This window comes from Fundulus heteroclitus, chromosome 21, assembly GCF_011125445.2.
Source record: "Fundulus heteroclitus isolate FHET01 chromosome 21, MU-UCD_Fhet_4.1, whole genome shotgun sequence".
Classification (NCBI taxonomy): Eukaryota; Metazoa; Chordata; class Actinopteri; order Cyprinodontiformes; family Fundulidae; genus Fundulus; species Fundulus heteroclitus.
Genome location: NC_046381.1, coordinates 29,384,301 through 29,396,442, shown reverse-complemented (window position 1 = coordinate 29,396,442; position 12,142 = coordinate 29,384,301).

Below are 12,142 nucleotides of genomic sequence, written 5' to 3'. Positions count from 1 at the left end.
TCCAATTTCAATTAGTGCTTCGTGTCGGGTTTTGTGTAGGGAAAGAAAAAGAAAAGCTTCTCAGAAGTCACTTTGTAATAAAGACTTTTCCGTGCACCAGTGTGGTTATTATCCAAGAGATTTCTTTTCCTCTCTGTTCCAGCACTGAGAATAGGAGACTCGAACGCTTTCTCCCAGTATCCAAAATATCAAAGCGTTAGCATAATTACTATTTCAAGCAGGAGAGACCCAACTGTCTCCCCGCTCCTCTCCACAGTTTGCTGCAGAAAACTTCAAAGGCCTTTTATTCAGGGTTCCTCTAATAACCCGTCTTTTTCTCCAGTTAGACAAAGGCAGCAGTCACCAAGCCGAACACGTAAAGTACAAAAACAGGCCAAGTGGTCAAATACAGAGCGACGGGTGGAGCACGACTGCAAGATCCATCACGCCAAGAGTGGTTGGGTTACAGAAGACCCCAGAGGAGGACAGCAGAAACGGAAGAGCTGCTTCTGGCGGAAGCACAAAAACGTTGTCCCTTTTGGTTTTTACGTAAGAGCCGTCATTACCCTGTTGGGGGCTGAAAGCCTATTTAAAGCCGTGACTCAGCTGAGATTCATCTCATAATGTCTGGGGTAATGGGCAAACATTTTCTGAACGAGTGTGTGTGAGGGGGGTTGGGTAACAAGCAGGGGTCATTGGGGTCAAAATAAATATTCTTTTTCCCCACCCTGCTCACAGGTCATCCATGGTGGACGCTTGCATTCGTCCCCCTGTCATCTCTCCCTTCCCCTTCGTTATCTCCCCATCCCCACGCTATCCCGTAAACAGAGGCTTGAGCAAACAGGAGTGGCCTTTGCATTCGCTTTCAGTCCTGCGGCTCTCAGCCCCTCTCTTGCAGACTGATAACAAACCCTCCATCTCCTTTGGTCTCAAGTTGGAGGCAAGGGTGGAAAATTCCACAACTGTGAGACAGCTTCACTTCTGAGCCGCCTCGTTTCAAATTAAAGGCATGTGTGGAATTTCGTACCAAATGGGAAAGAAGTAGGTGATGAAGAAGAGGAGGAATTTAGATGTCTGAGTGAATAATGTAGAGCAGTTGCAGAAAGATTTAGTCCACAGTCACTTCTTCTTCTTCTTCTTCTGATTCATTCTCACCTCGTCCGCAGTCGTATTCCCTGCCCCCACGTGTTTTTTTGGAGAATAAAGGCATTATGGAGGGATGGGCCAGGCAGCACATGCCCCAAATGCCTATTTAATCAAAAGAAAATAAACCTGACCAGATTCACATTTTGCTGTATGCTTAAGTTGACCTGTCTTGCTAAAGGAGAAATGAAAACCTGCTGTTGGAGTGTGGGGGCCACGTCTCTACCCCCACGCCTGCTACCTAAACACAGCCGAGGGCGGCACGCCCTGCAGTCACTGCAGAAAAATGAAAACTATTTCTCTTATTTTACATTCTTAGTACAGATCCCTCTTTGTCCTCACGCAAACAGGAAAAGATTATGTAATATAATAACCCTACGAGCAAACCTAAGGAATAGCCTCTTTTAAAAATCTCCTATCTGCATCCTCATCAGCTAAATTTGCATTGACCCTTCCTTGCCTTCTGCTTTCTGGAGAAATGCCTCCGTCCAGGACTGAGTCATCAGCGTCATGCTGGGACCACGCCGTAGCCTCCACGGCCTCTTCCTCTCACGTCCCAGACACCGCTATCCTGTTACCGCGAGGATTCCCCTTGGAGGAAAGGCCCGTCTCTCCCAGGCCCACAGTAACGCTTCTGTCTCCCCTTCACTTCTCTTTAACATGTTTTCATTATTTTGACTTTCATTCCCACCTACTTGTCATCCATTGCTGTGCAAAGAGCAGAGTAAGGAACTCCACTCTGTCAGTAGCAGAAAAGCACAGCACTGACACCAGCCTCTTAGGATCTCCCAGATGGATGTTAGGGTGCTTTCTGATTTAAAGGGATCCTGGTTTATTGGTAGGTATAGACCCCAAACCCCAACGAGTCTGAATCAGAGCTTTGAGTAATAACCTTTGCAGGCTGTTTGCCATTACAGGGTTTCTTGTCTCTGCACAAGTAGTAGATAATGCAGTGTCTGAAATGTAGGCTTTGATTACATAAGAGGCTCCTGTATATCTGCCTTCCATTTCAATATTGTAGGAAGATATGCTGTCTTTGGTGAATAATGGTAGAGCATCGTCTTCCTATACACTCAGTGCCAGAATAAACATTTTGATCAGCAGCTAAGTCAGGTAGCCACAGAATGTTTTTTAAATAATCTTGACAAAATCGAGCTGCACGATAATTTCAACGCTGGCATGACATGAACAGTACCGTGAACAAAGGTTTGCCTTTTTTACAGATTCCATGTTTTTGCTACACCTAAATGTTCCAAATCAAACCAAATTTATTTATATAGCACGTTTAAAAACGACTGCTGTTGGCCAAAGTGCTGCACACAAAAAGAAAAAGAAAAAAATCAACGATAATTCAATACAAACAGTGTCCAAATAAAGAAAAAATAGAGGAAAAACTAGTGAGTGTAAACGTGCTTTAAGAAGACATTTAAAAGAACCAAGAGTTGAGGCCTGTCTAATATGAAGAGGCAGCTGGTTCCACAGTTTAGGAGCTACAACAGAAAAAGCCGGATCCCTCCAGGGACCAGTCTGGGCCTTGGGACAACTAAACAGAAACGGGCATTAGATCTAGAGGGCACATAAGACTGCAGGAGATCAGACAAATATGCAGTTTCCAGCCCATTTAGGAACTTATAGGTCAACAATAAAACTAATAATCCTATTCTAAAATGAATGGGGAACCAGTGAAGAGAAGCAAGCACTAGTGAAATATGCTCACACCTTTTTGTTTGTGTTAAGAGGCGAGCTGCAGCGTTCTGAACCAACTGCAGTCGTGGGAGGCTGGCCTGGCTTACACCAACATACAGAGAATTGCAATAATCGAGCTGGGAGCTAATAAAAGCGTGAATCACCTGTTCGAAATCATTAAAAGATGAAAATGATTTCACTTTGGGTAAAAGTCTCAGTTTAAAAAAAGGATATTTTTTTTATAACAGAACTAATCTGTTTCTCAAGATCAACACTAGAATTAAGAATTACTCCAAGACTTTTCACAAGAGATTTTACAAACTGCTCGAGGCGTTCAGATCATAAATACACTTCAGTACCATTCAAAGATAATCAGAGGGAATATCATTTTCAAATAATACATATCATAAAGGAAAAAAGCTAATCAAACCAACCTGGCCTGATGTGAAACTATAATTGATTCCCTTGATCAGATAGCATCTGTGATTAGACACTTTTTCAATTGTACCAGCCACACCCAGGAATGAGTACTGCAGACCTGCAGAATCAAATAATCTGACAGCATGAAGTAAGCTAAGATGTTTCAAAAACAATACATCATTCTCCAATTCAAATAAATTCTAAAAGAGATGACAAATAATGTAAATCTGGAAAGATTTACACAGCCATTAGTCATATGGCTTTGAGACTTGAGATTTACAAATGGAGAAACCATGAAGCAGCGATGTACCCTGCTGACCTCACTTCCTCAGTTAAGGTCAGTATTCAGCATTTAATGTTCATGTCTTGGGTAAAAGGTAAAAACCACTGCTAAACAAAGAGAAACCCCCCCCAGAAAGACCAGTATGACAACTCCCCATAACTACAGTAGTCATCCCAAGACCTTTACGGAACATGGTCTTGGAAAAGTGGACATTTGGAAAGGTGTGCATTGTGTTGCATCTCCCGTAAAACTGCTGAAGTCATTCAGAAAAAGTACAACATTGAGACCATCGGACATGGTGTTTTTTTCTTATTTGAAGCAAAAAAATAAAAAAAATGCAAAAACACTGTCATCCCCAGGTACTGGAACACCTGAGAAACTGGAGGATTTTCTCCAAACCCCAACATTATTTCAGAGCTGCACAACAAAGGACCAGAAGGAAAACCAGAAGAGCTCCTGATTGACTTTGTACCCCTCCCTGCAGTCTGGCGCATCTCACCTTCATCCTGAGCAAGAGTGTACCATTTGTGAGTCTTCAGCTAATTCTAACATACAGACATACAGTACATGTTAACCTTGTTGGTATGCATGGTAAAAATGTGTAAAAAAAATTCACATTTTATTACACTAGCCTGGTCACACAATAAAACCTTTTTGGAACATCCAACCTTCAATTAGTTCAGTGTGGGAAAAGAGTCGTATAAACTACCCAAGAATATAAACACCTGTTTTTGCTCCCATTTTTCATGAGCAGAACTCAGATATCCAAAACATTTTCTATATACACACAATCTCTCAAATATTGTTAACAAACCTGTGGCATATCAAGATGCTGATTAGACAGTATGATTATTGTGCCTTAGGCTGGCCACGATAAGATTCCTCAGATCTCATTATTAATTAAAGCTTATGGAGCCAACCTCTGCTGCTCTGAAATCAACTCATCCCACATAACTGTTCCTTCGGCTTTCTAAGCTCTCCTCTGACCGCATTGCCAGTGCCAGATTAATGAACGCCTCAGCGAGAGGATATCCAGCCGCTTTGACCACGACCATGTTCTCTGGCTTGCCCCTGAAGAGGTTTCTGTTAAATATCCTTCTAAGTCTGGTTTGAACATCGGGTTCCCTGCCTGTCTGCCACGTGACATGACATCTATTCCAACATGCAAAATACTTTTCTGAACTGCTTCAAATTATTTAGTATATTGATAGGTTGTAATACTTATCCCATTAAAATGTATTAATATAGACTTGTGTTCCGATACAAGTATTTAAAAAAAAAAACAATAATAGCTGGGTAATGTGACATTTCTGAATTCATCCAGCACTGCAGATTATTTTGATTCAGTTAATGGCTGTTTATCCCTGTGATCATGTTGCCCCCCCCCCCCCCCCCCCCCCCTTTACTGCGTCAGGTTTAAAGGGTTTTCTTCACTCCAAGATTTTTTATTATTATTTAGAATTATGTTTTAAATCTAGATTGACATTAAACCATGAGTCAAGTCATGAGCCTTAAGAGCACAAATCTAAGTTAAGTTTACATACTTTTTGGGCAGTTTTCAGTGTGACTTGAGTCCAAGTTTGAAACACCAATCATTTTCTTTGTATCATCGGTCATTTTGTACCTGTGGCTACAACATGACATTTCATAGTAACAATAACACCTCCCATTCTCTGCCAGGAGGATGTTTCATTATCTTTTCATGTTGTCTACAAGGAAATTTGTTTGTGCGTGTCCAATGAATATCCATTATTCTGGTTCGATCAGGGTATAAACTACCATATTTCATAAGTGTGAACTGACTCTGTTGTGATCAGACCCAAACTAAATTCATAAAATAACAGCTTAAAACATAAAGTTTTCAGATTAGCAACAGATGACGATTTATATTTTAACTGCAAGGTAATGCTTTACCAGAAAGAAAAAGAACAGAATTGACAATGGTTTAAATACATGAGAATAAAATAGTTTGTTTACAAGAATAAAAAATCAAGTAAAACAAGGTAAAATGGTTACATGTGAGAATGAAAGGGAGGTACGAATTGGTAAATGAGTCGACAGATCCAGAGCCTCTTGTCACTGTTTTGGGGATTGTTGTCGTTCCCATGCCTCCACCTTCTATCTTTATTTCCTCATAGTTGTTGTGGCTGGTCCACTTTGTTGTCTGAGACAGATTCAGCTGGTTGTGCCTTTAATTCAGAAAAGCTAAATATACAACCGCAGGAATATGTCCCCTCCTTTTGCAGGGGAAAATCTGCCCTTACACTACAAGGCAACCAGACCCACCATGCTGTTTGTCTAAGCTGCCAGGCGACACACACACACAAAAAAAAACAAAAAAAAAAACAGGGAAAAGAAACAAAGGGAGGAAAAAAAAGTGATTTGGCTCTGGTGTGGTTTTGTTGTAGGATGTCAGGCTGATAAGAGTATTAGTATGAAACAACCCTCGGTGGAAATCCCGGAAGAAAATCTGAGTAAACAAGGTAGAGGATGACAAAGTAGAACAACAACAACAAACAAAGATTAGGTCAATCATTGTGGTCAGTGAGGCAGCCGGGGAGGCAGGAGATCACTCAATCAGCTAGCCGGTCTCCTCTGGCTGTTGGCGGCTACAGATGATCTCTAATGAGTTGGCAGCCTCTGATCCACAGGGCCTCGCTGCATTCCACTTGCTCTAATAAGACCATGTCCCGCTCTGTGAGCTGATAGCGGCTTCATTAACCACACCGTGAACCTGCACAGGAAGCCGATGCAGGGCTTTAGAAGGATTTTATTATGCAACAGGAAGCAGACCCAGTTTAATGGGAGCAAACGGGGAAGGTGGGAGATGGCGAGAGGAGGTGGGGGGGGGAGCACAAGACACAGTTTGCATTTGATCTCTGCCTTTCTCCTCTGTTCTCCACACTCTGGAGGTGCAGGGAGGAGATTACTAGAAATGTGTTGCAGGAGTAGGATAAAACTCCCGAGGACGTGCTTACGTTCGCTACCGTTCTCCGATTCGTGTGCAGCTAACCTCCTTTCCGTCGTGTGCATCAGGAGCCGTCTGAGGAGAGCAGATGCGATAAAGTGACAGAGCTGAAGTGTTTTCAGACGTTTAGGCAATTTGGGTTAATTCTAAGTATGGATACCTCCACACTCAGTTCATGGTCTATATTTATCCGACCTCTCTGTGCAGACTTCTCACGTCAGAGAGCAAGAGGTGGTGCAAGACGTGCGCTCCCAATTACAGCAGGAGAGATAAACGTGAGGTTCAGGCGTCCTTTTCTGCGACAAAAAGCAACTTGCAGTGACGCTGCGATCAAAGCGACGCAGAATCCGTGCCCCATTTTTCTTTCAGAGGAAATCAGACTTCCCTCTCATGATGTGTGCTCGACACATCTGGATGGCTTCATGGCACACTGCGTGGGTGCGACCTAATGCGAGGTCTCATGGAAGATCCACACTCACAGTACAGATCTGTGCGCGGCCCCCTGCAGGGCCCGTAGGAGCCCACGCTGACACACAAACCATATCTTTGTCCCTCACACCAAAATGGTTCTGAACCGAGCGCTTGAATGACACTGTGATTGGTGCTGAAATATTTGGCAAGTCGGATAAATCTTGGTCAGATAAAAACACATATAGGTGAAAGCAAGTTGAATTAAATTAAAACAAACAGTTCCTGATCCTGGTCAAGATTACCAAAATAATTTCTCCAAGGTAAATGTCAAAATAATGAGAGAACATTTGGAAAGTTTTTGTTTTTAGAACATCCTTTAAATTCAGAGAATTATGAAGCTCAAAACGCCTGTTTTCTCCTTTGGTATTGTACCCTTGGATGATCTGGTGCCACAGTTACCTGTTCAAAACAGTCACTGCATGGAAGCATAAACACCACAACAATGCCCAGCCATCCTAAGGTTGAAGAGGGAGATGAAAGAAGTGAGCACGGAGGTGGCAGCATCATGTTAAGGCGTTTCACTGCAAGAACACCTGCTACGCCTCCAAAACAGAGATCGTGAAGAAATAAAACGATGTGGAAATACCGAAGTAACGTTTCAAGACACCAGCCAAGAAGCAGATGTGGGCACAAACGGTTCTTAGGAATGGAGAATTAACTGAACCATTGTACACTGAACAGAGATTCTTTAAAACACAGTTTGGGATTCATGAAACCTTCAGTTTTCTGTGAAAACAAAACTTCTCAGAACTTTCTTTCCATTAGGAGCAGATTAGATTAAAATGGGTGAGAACAGAACAATACGTACACGGCTCAAGCCTGAATTACTGTAGACTTCTGACCGATACTTTAAAACAGAGCAACACAGCGTGGCGGCGGACCAATCAGCCGGAGGCTCTAGTGTGGTGTGAAGAAAGCTTTAACGGTGGCCTTCAGCTTATCTGCATCATCTCTAATGCATCTGGTTTAGGTCAGGCCCAGCTTGCTGGCCAATCAGTGATGACGTGGTGATTAGATCATTCTTTTGGGCTTTTGGTTTTGTGGCCAGGTACCAAGTTCTGCTGGAAAACAAAATCTGCATCTCCATAAACCTCATTAGCAGATGAAAGCATGAAGGTTCTGAAACAACCCAGTCGACGGCTGCCCTGACTTTAGACTTGAGTAAACACAGTGGGCCAACACCAACAGATCACATGGCATCCCGTTCATCACTGAATGTGGAAACTTTACACCGGACCTCAAGAAGCTTGGATTCTGGACCTCTCCAGGATTTTGGACCACTGAGCAACAGTCCCGTCCTTATCTTCTAAATTCAGGTACAATGCTTCTGTCAATGCCTCAGGTTCAGAAGTGGCCTAACACAACTAATGTGACAGTTGTTGCATGTAGTAAAAATTGATGTTATAAATTGGACTCATGCAATACAGTACTCTTATTGTCTGAGAAACATAATTTGGGGTTTTCATCAGCCATAAAGTAGGAATTATAAAAATTAAAGAAAGCCAAATGCTCAGAAGTGAATCATTATGATTGTTCACGTCTGAAGTGAACTGACTTTTTGATGTTACTGTGATTTATTCAGATCAGCTGTATGTTTGGACTTCTTTGGCTTCTTTGCAGACGTAATGGCATTCATCGCTGATTCAATTAAAGATCCAATTCAGGACCTCTGTATTTCTGATCAGAAACTCGTGGCTCCTTTCTTCTACAATTATTTTTTGCAGTCAAAGCCAGAAGACTTCATTCCCTCTTTGCATTATTTATCTGTAATCTTCTTTTTGCAGTGCAGATTGAGACCTTCACCTCTTCCACGTTTGCAGAATATTTTTTTAAAGTTCCAGTCCTGTGCATAATTAATTTCATATGTCCTTTGTCTGCAACCTTGAAGATGTTTTTTCCCCGCTTCCCCCTTTTTGTTCACCAGGAAGAACAAATTGGACGTCAGAACATGAGTAGTTGTGACAGAAATGAACCAAGACTGACTGGATAAAAAAGTCTGGGCTTCTAGCAACCTACAGAGATGAACTCCTGACTGAGCTTCAAGCTGCTGCTAATAGCTGAGCTGCAGAGAAGCAGATTAAGGGATGGGATAGCAAAGTTTTATGCCAGACCCAATTAAAGTAAATAAACTGAAGTTCGAAGTTGCATTTGTATATTGAGCCCACTCATGCCAAGCCCATGATGGCCTCAATACAGGCTTTTATTTTTTGTAGACATTGTTTAAAAAAATGGCATTCACTTTTAATGCTTTGAATTTGTTAGAATTTCCCTTTTTGTTTTATGTCAGAGCAATAAGAGTATTTTTTTAATTTTGAAATTCAGAGGATCAAATACATTTCCTTAGTGTTAGAACAGTAGAATAATGCAGAAAGCTGTATGACTTGGGTTAAATGTCTCAGGCATCCTTTCATAAGCTTCTCACAGTTATTTAGTAGTTTAGTCCATTCCTCCTAACACAAGTGGAGAAATGGAGTCAGAATTTCAGGCCTCCTTTCTCACACACTTTCCCAGCTCTGAAGAGCACCTTTGCACTGTATAAAGAACAGTAGTTTGTGCTTATTCTGTGTAAAGTGATAGCCAGCTGAAGGATCCCCTTTTTTGGTTAACTGTTTGAAAACAGTTAAATATATGGTGATTCTAGATTGTTGATAAATGATTATGAAGTAGGATTATGAAGAAGTCTTAATGAATATTTTTGATCAACCAACCCACTGACGACAGTGCTACTGTTGAGCCCCTCAATAAAGTATTTTTTTAACCGAATTGTATTAACTTCACCCTCCAAGAAAATAAATAAATAGACACATTCATAAAACAAATGTATTCCTTCTCATGTCTCATTTGAAAAAGCGTATCGGGATTTTAACTGGGTGGAGACAGGTACTTGCTAATAAATCTGACTTTGAAGAAAAAAAACGAAGAACCAATACTTCTGCTAAAAAGAGAGAAAATGGCTTCAGCAACAACAACAAAAGTCAATAGTTGGTGTTTGTGAATGAGAGCTCACCTATTCAGCTATGCCAGACCAATATCGGTTTTGATTTAACAACGTTTAAGCACATGTGAAGTGTTTTCTGAGACCTGAGTTTGAACTTGAATTGACTTTGTTACGGGTCCATATGCAGTACGTGTGTCTGCTCAGGCAAGCTGGACCAGCGAAGGGAGCCAAGACCGGAGCAGACGTGCGAGCTCTCACGCAGCTGATAAGGCCTCTCTGGTTGTGGCGCAGACTGTAGATTAAGCTCTAATGGAAAAGAGGCGAGAAATCAGCCTTATGGAGGCTGGGGGGGTGGGGCATGGGGATATGGCCAACATTATTATCGCTACCCCACCAACAGTGTATCCTTCACCTCTTCTTCACTCGCACTCTCCTTGGAACAGGCTTGATAATAGAGTTTCCTGGTCACAGATGGCCAAATGGCCTGGAGCGCCCGATGCTGGCTTACTGAACCGATTTGAAGGTTCCCTATAATTTGGTTATATTGTAATTAAAGTTTCCACAAAACTGCTTTACACATTAGTTATTCCTGGCAAAGTTGGGAGGATTTTTTAACTTGAGTTGTGATACAATCTGGTGCTGGAACAGCAGTCCTCCTGAAGATCGTTTTGGCCCAAAGAAAATCCAGGGTCTGACAAGCAGATTCTCAGGAAACTAACCGTGCACATGTGGCATCACACAGGCATTCTCCATTTTTGGCATAAAGACACTCACACAAGCTTGGTGGACCACTGCGGTACAGCTGTTTCCATAGATACCACCCATGAATCATTGCAGGGGTACAACAATTATGTATGTCTGTGTGCAGCGCCGTGTTAAAGTGTTCTTCACCCTTGAACTTTTTCCACAGTATGCCATGTAGCAAATACAGATTTCTGTGGATTTTTATAGGATTTTAAATAACAGACCAACAAAAAGATGTGCTTAATTGTGAAGAAGTAGCCAAATGTCATGTGGTTTTCATATGTTTAGTTTAATAAAAAAAAATCTTAAAAGTGGGATGTGCGGTCTCTTCAGCCCCCTCTTCATTCTGATACCCCTAAAAACGTTCCCTCTGTGACGTCTTCAGGCTCGTCTGCAGGACTGGGCGTGGATTCGTACTTCACCTCCTGTGATTACAGGGTGTGATTGGCTGGTGCGTCTACAGCGGGAGATTGTTTGGACCAGTTAGGAGAAGCATTATGAGGAATTGATTTCCTTGGAGAGATAGATGGTTCTCACTCTAGAAGTGGTAATCCGGCCTTGTACTCTCTAGCAATCTAGTTCTTAGCTTGCCTCCTTTGTGTTTCCTTCTCAAGAAGACATACCGTTCCGGTTTGATGTGCATTCCTGGTCTCCAGTTGACTGATATCTCATGTCCCGGAGCTCTCTGATGGTTTCACTTCTTGGAAAATACCGTGTGACCTCACCTAAAGATGCCTCTGGTCCCTCCCTCCTGAAGTCTGCCTACCACTCCCCTGGTCTCTCATTCCTTGATCTGCCTTCTGGGTCACACCACAGTCCTTCCATTCTCTCAGCTGCCTGTCCACCCTACATCACCACTTTCTCTTTTCCAACTGAAAGTAGGAGAGATACAACATCAGGATTCTTACCGCACACACCCAACCTGCCAACCTCAGCTCCTGTGGATACACCCACCCTCTCCCCTGAATCCTCGCCATTGACAAGTAAGCCTCCGGCTGAACCCAAAATCTCCGCCTTACCTCCAATCATCCATTCCTGCAATAATCGCTTACCTCTCCTCCCCAATGCCATCCTGGAACCAGACCGCGAGCCTGGGACAAATATACACAAATCTTGTAATCTTAATTAATCATTTAAAAACCGCTATCTGTAGTTGTTGCCTGACTCATTAACAAACACCATGAACCCTTCATGTCCTTCCAGTACATCCAGAAGTCACCTAAAGAATAAAGAATCCACAATTGAGTAATCTAATCTCAGTACAAACTCTGCTGTTCTGTGAAAGCTTCAGAAGTTTGTTGGAGAACATTAGTGGACAAACAGCGCCGTGAAGACCCAGGAACACCACAGACAGGTCAAGGAAAACGTTCTAGAGAAGTTTAAAGCCGAACAGATAAAACCAAATTCTAGTACTGTGTATTTTTGGACAACTAACACTGCACATCACCCTGAACACACCATACAAGGTGGGTTAGGGTAGTGGCGACATCATGGTGCGGGAACGCTTTTC